The sequence below is a fragment of the Meleagris gallopavo genome, chromosome 1 (assembly GCF_000146605.3).
Source record: "Meleagris gallopavo isolate NT-WF06-2002-E0010 breed Aviagen turkey brand Nicholas breeding stock chromosome 1, Turkey_5.1, whole genome shotgun sequence".
NCBI lineage: Eukaryota > Metazoa > Chordata > Aves > Galliformes > Phasianidae > Meleagris > Meleagris gallopavo.
The window spans coordinates 14,644,422-14,657,967 of NC_015011.2; the positions used below are offsets into that span (position 1 = coordinate 14,644,422).

At 35.1% G+C, this 13,546-nt stretch overlaps 1 long non-coding RNA gene across 1 annotated transcript; it reads right to left on the bottom strand.

The window, feature by feature from the left end:
* Positions 1 to 331: 331 nt before the first annotated feature.
* LOC104916191 lies at positions 332 to 9,877 on the bottom strand. Its single transcript, XR_004159495.1, has 3 exons — positions 9,097 to 9,877; positions 5,657 to 5,784; positions 332 to 527 (listed from the first exon to the last, which is right to left on the bottom strand). It is a non-coding gene; the product is annotated as an uncharacterized LOC104916191 (long non-coding RNA).
* Between the last annotated feature and the right edge of the window lie 3,669 nt (positions 9,878 to 13,546).

Sequence of the window (13,546 nt, forward strand, 5' to 3'; positions counted from 1 at the left end):
AGTGAACTGGGTCTGTTTAGCCTTGAGAAAAGAAGACTGAGAGGGGACCTGATCCAGGTTTATAAATATCTGAGGTGTGGCGGCCATAGTGGTGAGGCCAGTCTCTTTTCAGTTGTACGTGGAGACAGGACGAGGGGAAATGGACATAAGCTGCAGCATAGGAAGTTTCGCACGAATGTGCGTAAGAACTTCTTCACGGTGAGGGTGACGGAGTACTGGAGCAGGCTGCCCAGGGAGGTTGTGCAGTCTCCTTCTCTGGAGATATTCAAGTCTCGCCTGGATACCTACCTGTGCGACCTGGTGTAGGGAACCTGCTTTTGCAGGGGGGTTGGTCTCGATGATCTCTAGAGGTCCCTTCCAACCCCTACAGTTCTGTGATTCTGTGATTCTGTTATCTGAAGGTCACCTGCTCCAAGCCTCTGCTCAAGCAGAAACACCTAGACCAGGTGGCCAGTTACCCAGGACCATGTCCAGATGGTTTTAACTATCTCCAGTATCTCTCATGCTTCCTGTTCTTGTTTTTCTTCCTGAAAGAAATTATAATGATGTGGGTAACAAAACGACAAAATTTTTCTAACAAAAGCCACTTAAATTGGTGGTTTTGATTTAAGCGATCTCAGCTCATTCCCAAAGCACACTACTGTGAATGGTGGTTAATGACAAAGAGCAAATTTTAGAGGATCAAATGCAAAACAAATATCATACTGAAAGTTTAAAAATATTTTTCCTCCTTCACACTTTCTCTTCTCTGTTTCTGTACCATGAGACAAGTCAAATGATTTTGTCATCTTCTGCCTATGCTCTGTAGGTACTAGCTGCTTTGCTACTCCATTAAATAAAACAACGAAATAAAACCAAGACAAATCATCCTGAACTTGAAATTTATTGCATCCATTTCATGACTGACAAAAAAAAAAAGTTCCTAAGACCTTAAATATTGTTTAGTCTTCATATATATATATATTTTATGACTTTGTTTGATTTCAGTGCTGATATCTTGTACAGTAAAAGTTTATGTCTGACTATAAAATTTGTGGTGCTTAATAACATTTATAGTTGTATTCAAAGGCAACTCATTTCACTCGAATATCAGCACTTGACTTTTATTTTTTAAGTTTGATAGGCATTTGAAGATTTATCATGAAATGATTTCTCTTAGATTCACTACTATGTTACTGCTCTCTCCTCTCCAAGCAAATGTAGCATAATTAAAAATATTTTATCCCATTGTTGTATTTCACCTCCTGTGAAAGCAATGATCATCAAATCAGTGAAACATCAAAATTACCTCCTTCTTGTAATGTTGGAATAAACATGCCCAGAGCAGATTATATTCTGACCACTTGTATGTTTACACACCCTATTATGTATTGTTAGAGGATCTTAATTAATTCTTAGAGGGTCTTAAAGCAGTGACTGAAGAATACTAAAGTAGTCTTAACTTACGTGTGAGGAAAATAGTTCATCAATGGATATGAAGTTAAATACCATGGTTTCTAAACTGCAGTTATTGGCATGACCTGACAGTTTCACAGTGGAAGCCCTAGAGGGCCTATTTCAATACCTAAGCTAGAGTTTTACCAAAAAGTGTACGCATTAGTTCAGCGTCATAGCCCAGAAAACCTAGAATCCAGCTCTGCACTCCAAGCTTGTCAATCACTTCCCAATTCAACCTTCACATTTTCTCCCCACTCACTCCAGCAAAGAATTGTGAGTTATGGAGCCCCTGCTTACAGCAACTGCATTTCAGGACCAAAGGAAAGAAATATTCAAATCTGCATGCCCTTGATGAAATAACATTCAGTATGAATGCTTCCAAATATAAGTTTTAGCATAAATCATTGTTTCACATAGTGTCACTGCAACAGTAACTCTCCTACCACAATTTCTATAATAGAATTATATTAAATAATTTTAAAAAGTGAGAATATTGAGTCCATTTCCTTCCTCAATGTCTAGAAACTTAAATCTATCCTTATATTTTCCGAAGAATATTGTAAGGCATGCTATTGAGAATATTTGGGCTTTGGTGATTATGGAGAAATAAGATACATAGAAATTTTGGGAGGGATTCTATTCTGATTTGTTGAAGCTGGGCTCTAAACAAAAAGTGATGCAGAACTTAGAGAACCAGAAGATGACCAGAAGATGACAGAAAACTATCTTCACATCCTGGTAATTTAATTGCAGGGAAAGCCATCTGTGGACCATTTCTTGATCTTCAAACTTTATTTTACTACATTTTAAAGTGAAAAGGACATCACACATAAAACTGTATGTTAAAGATGTCTTCAGCTCAGCCAAATTTGTTTTTCTGAATATCCTTGATGGGACAGGTGCCAAGTTTCAAGAACTGCAGCTATTTGTTATGCTGCTTGGGCAATTATTCTAGACCTTGACCTTGGAGATTGCAATTGAAATTATTTAGAAAACTTAGCTTTCAACATTTTGTGAACACTGAGTGATACAGCTACAGTTACAGTAAGTAGCAAGCAATGTCTAATGTCTTGCATCACCTTTAAAATAAAATAGCTTTCTCTTCTTGCCTGGGGATGGAGACAAACTGTCATTCTTTTGTTCTGTTAAATGGCAAGTGTTTCATTTGCCCAATTTGTTTATATCTCAGTGACTTGTAGTAAATGGTGTCATTGAAACCTATATGACCTGAGAACTTTGCCCAAGCATGGATGGAAGATAAACAATATGAATTGTTGTTTTCACACTGCTTCATATGGGAAGGCTTCTAGGTTTGTTAAGCTGCGTATATTTAATAAAATAGTTACTCATACTAGTTAACATTATATGGTCAGGTACCATAATTATAAACCATTATATCAGTTATAAAGCTAGAAGTCAAACAGTAGAGCTTGGTCAGATATAGTTTGAGGCATTTTTCAAACTCCTTGGGAGGGAACACTTTCTCTTAATAAAACACTCATTTGATTTTATAATTATGCAATTGGAAAATTGCAAAGGAATGAAGCATTATGTAAGCAATTATGATTCTGATACAAATTGCAGTTTAATTATTAATTGTTGCAAATGTATCGCACATATTAATCAGCAATAAAAAAATGAAAAATTTGGAATAATTTTAGAATTAAGAAAAGCATGTTTGGGAAAACACATGCTTAAACACATTACCACTGATGGGTAATTTCAAAACAATCTAGTAAAATTAAATATGCATTAGGACTAAATTTTAGCAGTAATTAAGTTTACTTGACCATTTCTAAAACTTCCAGTTGAAGCTGCAATAATAATGTTTACAGTAGTGACAACAACAAAAATGACCTTTCAAATATTCGGCTTGTGTGTAGTATGTTGACAAATAAAAACAGATTTTTTTACAAAGTATGATTGTGTTTCATTTAAAAGAAGTTATGTATAGCTGTACAGTGTCATTTAGCAAACTCAGAACAGAGCCATCGGACTCTCATATAGCTTTCTAACTAATGTAACATTAAAACTATTGCCCCTAGCTCAGACAGTAAACATCAGCTGCCTAAAACAGGAATTTCACTTCTATAAAAGTCTCTGAATTTTTATCATTTCCACCTTTGGTCTGCAATATTAAGTTCTGACACAGGAAGAGAACTGCAAGTTGTGAAATAACAAAAAATAAAGTTATTTTTTGAATCATTTCCAAGCTGGATTGTGGAACACTCTTGGAAAGCTCTTGAGAGAGCCTGTTCTCACAAGATTTGCAGCTCAACTTTCTGATGAAAGGGATTTGAATAAACATGAACACAAGGCACCAAAACCTTTTGTTCTGTGACTTCTCAGGTGGAGAAAAACAATTAAATAATTAATGTTTTGGCTCTGGAAAGTTAATTATTGAATGATTCATGGTGCTGAAAAACAGCACTGGAACTAGTCCAAACTGTATAGTTCTGATACTTGAAATAAAAAAAAAAATACATTTTACTGAAGCCAAAATGCAAGAATGCTAGCAATGTGTTCTGGTTTTAATACATCTTGGCAAACACTAGACACATATGAATTCAGAAACGCAGTTTAGCACTATGAAGTTCAAGCACCAACTAGTTCAACTCGGAAGGATACATTTCCTCACCTTTAATTACCTTAGGATGTATTTCCTAAGATAGTTACACTGCTGAACTGTAAAAAGTTATTAATAAAGGATGGATCCATTTATGAAATATGTGAAATGACAGATAAACATTGAAAAATTGTATGAAATTTTTTAGCTTATTTCAAAGTGGAAGTTTGTTTCAATGTATACAAGAACAAATTTGATGAATACCTGCCACTAAAAGCATTATTTAACGGATCCCCTCTCATTGATTTATTCTGCTCTTTTTATTCTAACCATATTAACACACTTGCAGTTCAGCCTGAAGAAGACAAAAGTTCAAGAAATTTGAAATCGCCCATTCTTTGTGAAACTCTAACAGGTAGAGCTCCAACAGACAGCTTTACAAAACACGCCTCTCTCCAGCAATTACAGCATAAACACCAGTTACACGTCAGCTTTCAGAATAGATCATGGGCAGCACGTTGAGTCTATTGTTTCTTCTTGTAACCATAACATATAATCTCCTTAATAGTTTTGTCCAGCGTTTATAATCTTATTTTTTTTTAAGAACTAGATGTTCCAAAGAATCCATTTAGTTGCACAGAAACATTTTGCTTGATCTGTTATTTAAATTAATCTACAGTTTGCAGTAATTTATTTTTGTGTCAAGGTTGTCCTTGTATTTAATAACCTTTAGTTACTTTTAGTAATCGAATTTGCTTAGTAATAACATGTCCATTCACGTCTATTTTCACTTTTAAATGCCAAAAAAAAAAAGCAGGCTCTTTTATTCTCCTCATAAAATGAGATTTCCATTCTGTCAGTTATCTTAGCTGCTCTTTCTTCAGTTGTTCCTGAATACAGGCGATTGCTTTTGCTTTTTCACAAAGACTGGAGATTAGGTATCAGAAACTGTGATCATATTCCTTTAAAGCTTCCCTCCTTCTGCTTCAGATACTTGATCAGATATATGTTGGGATCAGATTTGAATTTTTCATTGTTTCAGGCTATTGGTAATGCATAGTCATGCTGTGATTGACTTTAATGTACAGGACCCAATCTTTCTTAGCCATTTACAATGAATTATTCTCTGTAGGATAACTGTACTTATCTAATTAATAAAATTCTAATTTAGATGTCACATTATCACATCTTATCTCATTACCATCACACCAAACCACAAACTATTTTGGTTCTTTCTGGAAATCAAGACATTTCTTTGTGATGGCATCTACCGAATTTGTCATCTGATTCCTTTAAATAGATGTTTTATCTAATGCCAATATTGCTAATGGAAATATTAAGTTAGAACAGCCTCAGGACAAATCGTTAAAAAATCTGATTATGTTTTCTGAATGCATGCTGCATTCTCCCATTGCCGTTTTTTAAAACACACATTGACAGTAAAGATTTTGTTTCACCATAAATAAATAATTTTTCCTTTCTTAAAATAAGTAGAGCATTTGCTGTTTTTCTAGTAAGGTAATGTGTTTCTTTGACACAATTTAATTGAAATTCTTGCTCCCCTAATAAATTCTGCGGATGGGAATAAAAGAAATTTCATTTGTGCTTAAAGTGAAACCTTTGGGGTTGTGAGGAGAGTCAAAACTTACTCACAGAGGACGTGAAATTTCCATCCCTAATCAAACAGGACATGAGCAACCTGATCAACATCGGCCCTCCACTGAGCGTGAAATTGCACAGGTTATTTCCAGTTGCTTTCCATTTTGGAGAGTTCTGTGAATCTGTACAAACAAGAAGTGTTGAAAATTACTACATCATCTAGGTTACCCAGAAAATAAGGCACCTTGTTACCAATATTTAAATCAAAGCCACTACTAATACTAAATTTACACTGTTATTGTTCTTCTTTCTCGTTTAAGTACTAGTATTGCAAAATAAATGTACCGATTGGTTTTCATCAGTTAAATCTTCAGTGACAGCCTTTTGCCCACACTTGCTGCATATAAATTCAATCAATAGGAACAAAAATCAACTAATAAATAGACAGACAGACAGATAGACAGATAGATAGATATAATGACAGGTAACTAATTCACCTAGTCACAACAGTCTGTTTTCCTTAAATATAATATCTTCACAGACTGTAAAGTAGATTTCTCATTATGGAAATGTAAAAGAACATCAAAACATGGTTTACATATGTGTGTGTGCATATACTTATATAAAAAGTATGTCTACATATGTCCACGTATATATTCACACACACATATATAAAATATATATACAGGTATGTATGCATATACACAATTATATATATTTTTAAATATAAAAAGTGCCACCCTGATGTATAAAACAACATACAAGATCAGGAAAATGTTTTCTACAAATAAGAAAACAAAGGTTAGAGTGCATTGTCTTTGTTCCTTTAGCATGTATTATGTACAAATGTATCTACTAATAAATACACATGTAGCTTCAATTCAGAATGCCACTGAACATTTGACAAACGAGTAAAACCATAGGCTGGAGATAGAATAAATTTTTCTAAGCAAAATTATACAAAAATAAATATTTTCAATTTTAGTATTTATTTTACTTCACCTTTACATTGCTTAATATTTTTTTCTACACTCTGGCATATGAACCTCTGTTTTAGTTATGCAGCATGAATCAGACACAGAAAGTCCATTAGCTGGTATGAAATTTTGAATTCAAATACCCCAAGGTCCAAAACAATTTCAGCAACATCACCATACCTTTATTTTTCCCTTATATTACTAAAGACATAGTATGTATGTCCACTTCTCTAGTACCATTAAAATGAAGCTATAGAAAAGCTTACTTACATGTTAGCTGTGTGAAAAAATCCATCTTTCTACCCAATGGACTTTTACAACTCCAGGATTGTGGTACACGTTTCACCTCTCTGTCTTCTAGCTCAAACAGAGCCCATCAGTGTGTTATTTTCTCACTTTTTGGTATAGGTGAAAAATATGAGGTGTGTAGTTTATATTGGTATACTAGATCTGTTTCTCAAATGGATAATGATCTGCTGTGGATGTGAATTAAAATCCATCAAAAGCCAATGTTAATGTGAAACTGCAATATGGGAAGCTGGGTAAAAGCTGCTGTTTTTCTGTAAAACCCAATATAATCTTCAGATCATCAATCCCTTGAATTCTAGAGATGAGGTCCTCCAGACTGAGATCATGATCGAGCAGAGTTTCAAGTAGGCTTTCTATACCACACAGACACAGGTGAAAACCCTGTTACTCCTCCTGTGCTGTGCCAAATATTTATTGCTGCACACCCTTGCTCTTGATTATTTGGAAGAAGTATTTATTTATTTCATTAAGGTCTGTGTTGTTTCTTCCCCTGTAAGACAGAACTTGTATTAGTCTCCTCCGCTGCCAAGTCAATAGGCAGCTTCTGCAGTACTGTATGGATCACTGAAAAAAGAATGTGTACTGTAAAATGATTCTTTTTTTTCTTTTACTCCTCGTCACCTTCTTAATTCTGTCATCCACTTATGCATATGTACAGATTTTGAAATCTAGAAATCCCATATCTGTCTCAAACTCAGGTTGCTCAGACAGAATTTGGGGGATCTTCTGTATGGCACTGAGCCAGTAGGTTTCCCAACTGCTTTCATATCCAGCTCAGCATGAATTCTCTTCTTCTGTAGCATATTTTCATATGTATTTCATTAGTTTTTTTGGAAGGCAAAAAACAAAGAATTTGGAACCAAGATACAGTTGTTTTCTTTTAAATAAAGTTTAGATTCAGTCTGGATTTATATCCAAAGTTTTAGTTTGAATATAAATTGACAATGATTATCTACTATGTTCTTTATTTATATTAGTAAATTTATTATATCCATTCAACTAAATTCTTACATTTGAGAGAAAAAGGAAACTCAGGTTTTGCTAATTGAACTTTTTGAGTAAAAAAGACTTCCTATAATTACGCTGACAGAAAAGAAACTGAAAATCTGTAACGGAGGCTTCAGGGTTCAATTCTTCACCCCTGAATAATCCAGAAGGTTGTGGAGATAAAGGCCACAAACAGAACTCCTAATTAATTGCTTCTGAGGTTTAGAAAGTCCCAGGAAAAGAACTACTTTATATTAATGATTTCAGACTAGACTGTGAGAAACAGCCTAGTTTGGATTCACTATACGAAGTGGTTCTGGGACACTGTTCATCATGCATCATGTTTTTCAGGAGACAATTTTACAGCTACAGTCTCTACTTTTTGTACTAAGGGAATCCCTGAAGTCTGGATTGCACCTTTGAGAGTACCATTCTGCCAGCAATGGTTCTTGATCAGATTTCACTAATAGAGACACTGCAACATATCGTTTTGCAAAATTTATCATGATGCCATTGTTCCAGCTGAAAATGAACAAAGGAATCATAACTGAGGAAATACAACTAGTGAAGTATTTCAGCCTCTTGTAATGTGAGATCTCCTCAAGTCTGGATTTAAATCAGGATCTAAATGTGAATTTCATGGGAACTATTGATGCGAGGGAGTCTACCTGCTATTATTTAAAAATCTGAAAGACAATAAATGTCTTCAGAGAAGTTAAAGTAAAAAAAGTTGCTGGAAATACAACAGTATAAATGGAGTAATGGAAATTTAATAATTTTAAATGACAGTTGGCTTATTACTTGGCAAGTCTAAACCAAAACTACATTTAAAAATAAATAAAAAAAAGCATCATTCCTGATTTTGATTTTCATTTACTTTCCATTGCTAGCCAGAAGTTATAGTATAGTTATTTCTAAGCATTGGAAACTGCATGACACAGTCTTCTCTTGGGAAATTTCTAAGAGGTTTTTGCAGACACAAAAGGCCTGTAGAGTTCTTATAAAGCACTAAAAGCTATCTTTGTAATTCTTTTTCTGAAGTCAGACTGGAAAGGACTATACTAAATACAAGAAAACATATTATTTTTTCTTCTTGTAAGGAAGAAAATTGCAATAAAAAATAAATCTTTTATATTTTAGTGTTTTGTTGACTTTCTTGCAGTCTCCCATTTATTAAAACTGAGGAAGGTTTGAAGCCTTGGAGTTTCTAATAACACTTACAGAGAGGTTTGTCACTGTTCCTCTGCACCGTGTTAAAACACTCACTCTTATTATGCACTCCAGCTCATTAGGAATGGAGAAATACCTGGAAAAAATAGGAATCCATTTACGAACTGTTCTTTCTTTTCCATTTCCAAAACAAACCAGTGAATAAAAGTTTGTATAATTTTGCTTATTTCCACCTCTGAAAAATCCCCAAGACAAGTAGTGGCAAAACAGACTGAAGAGAGATGCCTGAGGTACTTTTTGCTCAGCTGCAATCAATAGAGTGCTAAAACCTTTAGCTATCTGGGACATGAGGACAAGGTCAAGGACAGTGACATTCATCCCATATATCTTTGCAGGTATATAATGTTTTTCTAGATCTGATCTAGTTACCCTTTCCATGTAGTCACTAGAACTAAACAGGTAGGGGGCAGGTCATCTGGCTTAAATTAGCTGTTTATTTATGAGGTGATTGTTTTCTATTTTTCTTCAGAGATTATGAACAGATATAAGGTCACTACTTCAAGTGTAGAGTAGGAAAGAACAGCTGTTAAGATAAATCTCATTCAGGCTATCTTTGTGATTTGCTCAGACACTATTGTGTGTTAAACTCTGTGATCTTGCAACAAGACTGAGCCTACTAACTTAATGACATTTTTGAATTCTCTATACGTGCTCTGCAAATGTGTACAAACAATTTCCAGCCAAGTTCTACATTCAAAGCAGCTTCATTTTGAATATTCTGTTTCAAATGGGGAAAACGGAGATATATTTTCAATGACATTAGGGAGGTGAGGATGTCACCCATAGCTCCTGAGTGAAATTTCAAACTATTCTCACTGATCAATAACTTGCCAATTTAATAACAATAAATAAATAAATAGATAGATAGATAGATAGATAGATAGATAGATAGATAGATAAAAGTTGCACTAGACTGTGAGCAAGTGTCAACTGCGAGCAAGTGTCAGAATGAATCATTATAGCTTTTAGGTGGGGTTAATTCTAAACTGACCACTTTCTATATTTCCATCTTCTTTCAATAATCTTCATAACTTCAGATGTTTTGTGCAATCGTTGGTTGTTTTTTGTTCTTTAATTTGTAGTTTTGTTTTCTTTTGTTTTGTTTTGTCTACTGAAAAGCCAATCCTCTCCTTTCCTTACAATTCAGTCCAAAATAGCATTACTATTGTGTGTTTAAATGGGAGAGCGGAGGAAAAAGTTTGGGTTAAAATAAATGTTTCACTTGGATCTCCATTACATGTGTGAGAATGACTCAGATTAATTTTTTTCCTTTGAGTGCTGAGCTACATTTACTACCTTCCAGGAAAGTGCCACAATTGTTGAATCATAAGGATTCTGTCATTCAGTGTTATTAATGTCTTCTCCTGACATGTTTTATCCTGTACAAATTTGAAATATTTAGAAAGACAAGTCATTCTAAGGGAGTGCAGAAATGTTAAAGCCAACAAATAATTCTCCTTGGCTTTGCATCTTATTCAAACTGAAACAGCTGGAACATAAGAGGCAGAAGAAGAACCAGCTTGAGAAAGCCAACAGGATAACGAATAAGAGATTTTTTTCTGAAAGTCTGAGAACCCCTGTTCAAATTTCTGCAGGATTGGAAGTACTTGGGATTTGTGGGTGAATGGCTGAATATATCCAGACTATAAAAGAGAAAGCATGCAAAACAGTGACTCCATCACTCTACTTTGAAACCTGGCCTTGACTTTTCTCAGAAGAAAACAGTAAATTTGGGGCCTGAAGAGCTTTGGGACTAATGACATTACATTTTTCAAGTAGTAAAGTATATACAGATCCACAGATGTGTGTTCACACTTCTATATGCTGTTTCCAGCTTTTGCTTGGAATTCAGTTGTTGAAATGTGCTACTTCTATGACGTTTGATATCCAAAGCTTCTCTTGGGACCTGTATTTCATAGTACATCACTTCTTGCCTGGGGCAAATGAGATTTCAGGGATTCAGTTCTTTTTGAAGTTGTTTCCTTTCTAAATACAAGTAGCCAGAATAACCTGAATGAGAGGTATTTTTTATAACTCTGTCTTACTGCTGTACTTATTGTGCCAAATGCTTCTGCCAGGCAGTGTGGTCTCTGACTACCCAAGCAACCTGATGAAGAATGACTTGTGAATATGCTAGTATTTTTCTCTAAAGCACACTGGTGGAACTATGCAGCACTGGAGTGGCACTTGTCTCTGACTCCTGTTCTCTCATAATTACAATGTGTGGTTTCTTCAGTGAAAAGTACATGAAATGACCTTAAAGTTGTGCTTCTGGAACCACATAGGACTTGTTGGGATTGTATGGAAAGACTATTTAACATAAAGGATGTTCTGGTGCAATTTCATGTTATCTTCGTATATCCCTGGAACACGTTCTTTTCAGAATGAAGGAAGAAAATTAAGTGCCAGTCTTACAGACTTGCCTAATTTCCCTATCCTAAATCATAATTTGGAGGAATTATTTTGTTTTTGGCTGGTACTGTGAATTAAGATAGTTCATTTGTTCAAATTTCTCTAAGATGATATGTGCAGGAGACTTCTTTTCTTAGGGTATTTTGTGTTTGTTGTTGTTTGGTTTTGTTGCTATTTTTTTCTAATATTTTACCATATAGAATTGCGTCACTTCAAGAATCTTGTATGTATATATTTTTTTATATTATCTCACATCTTTGAACAAAGTGTCATCAGACTGTTATCTGACACTCCCAGGTGCTATTATTACAGTACAATTAGTTCACGATTCTAACAGTATACTTTTGTCTGACATCAATTAATCTTGGTACTTGGAGGCTTAATTCCAGCATCAGATACCACAGTGTAAACACTCATCAGTGCAGCTGTTGACATCTGCACTAAATATCTAATCTATCATTATAGAGATTATGGAGGTTCTGGCAACACAATCTGTAAAGTTTAGGAAGTGATTTAACTCCCTATAGTGTGCATACCCATACACAGTCTTATGAATCTTCCTCTAGACTTTGCTGACAACATTGAGTGAACGCTGAATGCATAGAACTCAGATGCCTAACTCACATGTAGACCTAAATTCAAACTTCCGAACCTGGTCATTAAGTTCACTCAAGACACTCTCCCTCTGCATAATAAAATGATTTTATTTAGATATTTCTCTTTAGTAGTACTCTCCTTTAGTTAGTACTTCAGACTTAGTTACATAAAAATTACCAAGTTTTGCAGGGTATTTTGTATTACAAGGAAGTAAACTTCTGAGCTACTTTTTTCTTTCCCAGTTTCAGTCTGGCTACTTTCAGTTTGCCTAGCCAGTAATTCTTTTTGTAAAACTGTATAATTAAATAACGTCATCTGACACTTATGACAAAACTATTATCCAAATATTCTATTTAAATCTTAATTTTGTCCATTTGAAACCTACTTTTTTTGAATATTTCCCCCCTTATGTCCATGAGACACATTCTGAATAGAATCATAGAATGGTCTGAGTTGAAAGGGACCATAATGATCTAGTTTCAACCCCCCTGCTGTAGCAGGGTCACCAACCACTTGACCAGGATGCACAGAGCCACATCCAGCCTGGCCTTGAATGCCTCTAGGGATGGGGCATCAGATCAGATGGAATAATCCAAAGGATCCTGATTAAACACGCATATTGCATTCTATAATAAAGACTAAAGAATGTCAAATGATTTTTTTTTTCATCAATTAAGTGATCATAAATGGTCCTTAATTTCTCTTATTGCCATTCCAGGGCTAACTTGATCTCCTGATGCTAGAAATTTAAATAGAAGGGAAGGTATGCATAGGAGGCATAACCTTATTTCCATTACTTTTTTCATATATTATCCATCGTGAGATGAAGATATAGACAAAGACTGTAAGTAAATCCATACACACACTACAAAGATTTTCCCCTGACCAGACCCAACCCTGGTCTAATCTCTAAGCTCTGAAGATGCATTAGCGTGTCATTGTACTTTAGCGATAACAGCAGAGTCTCAGCAGAGCTCAGCAGGTTTGGTATAACTCTAAGCTAACATAACCAGCTCACTGACAGATTGGAGCTGGCTCACATCCACATACCCTGGAGTACAGACAAAATAAGTTCAAGTCTATCTGCACGTGTTCATAAAAGCAAAAGCACAGCTGCACATCCTAAAAGAGAAAGGGAGTGGCTCAAGCCAGAAGCTCACCCCACTTCCTGCCTAAAAATGGAAAGGGAACTGAATCTCAGGGGGAGAATTGTCTGATTTGATGACACAGTCACAGAGTTGTCCAAGGAGTTTGCCTTTCAGAGAGGCATGGAGCTACACTTCCCCTAGCACAGAGCTATTGCTAAATGTTACAGTTAATCCTTCAGGGTATGATTCCTATGTTAGCCTTTGAGCCTGCATTAGATCATCCAGCTGTAGGAAGGAGAAATACTTGGCAGAAAAGAAAGTAAGGCGATGTGCATATGTATTTG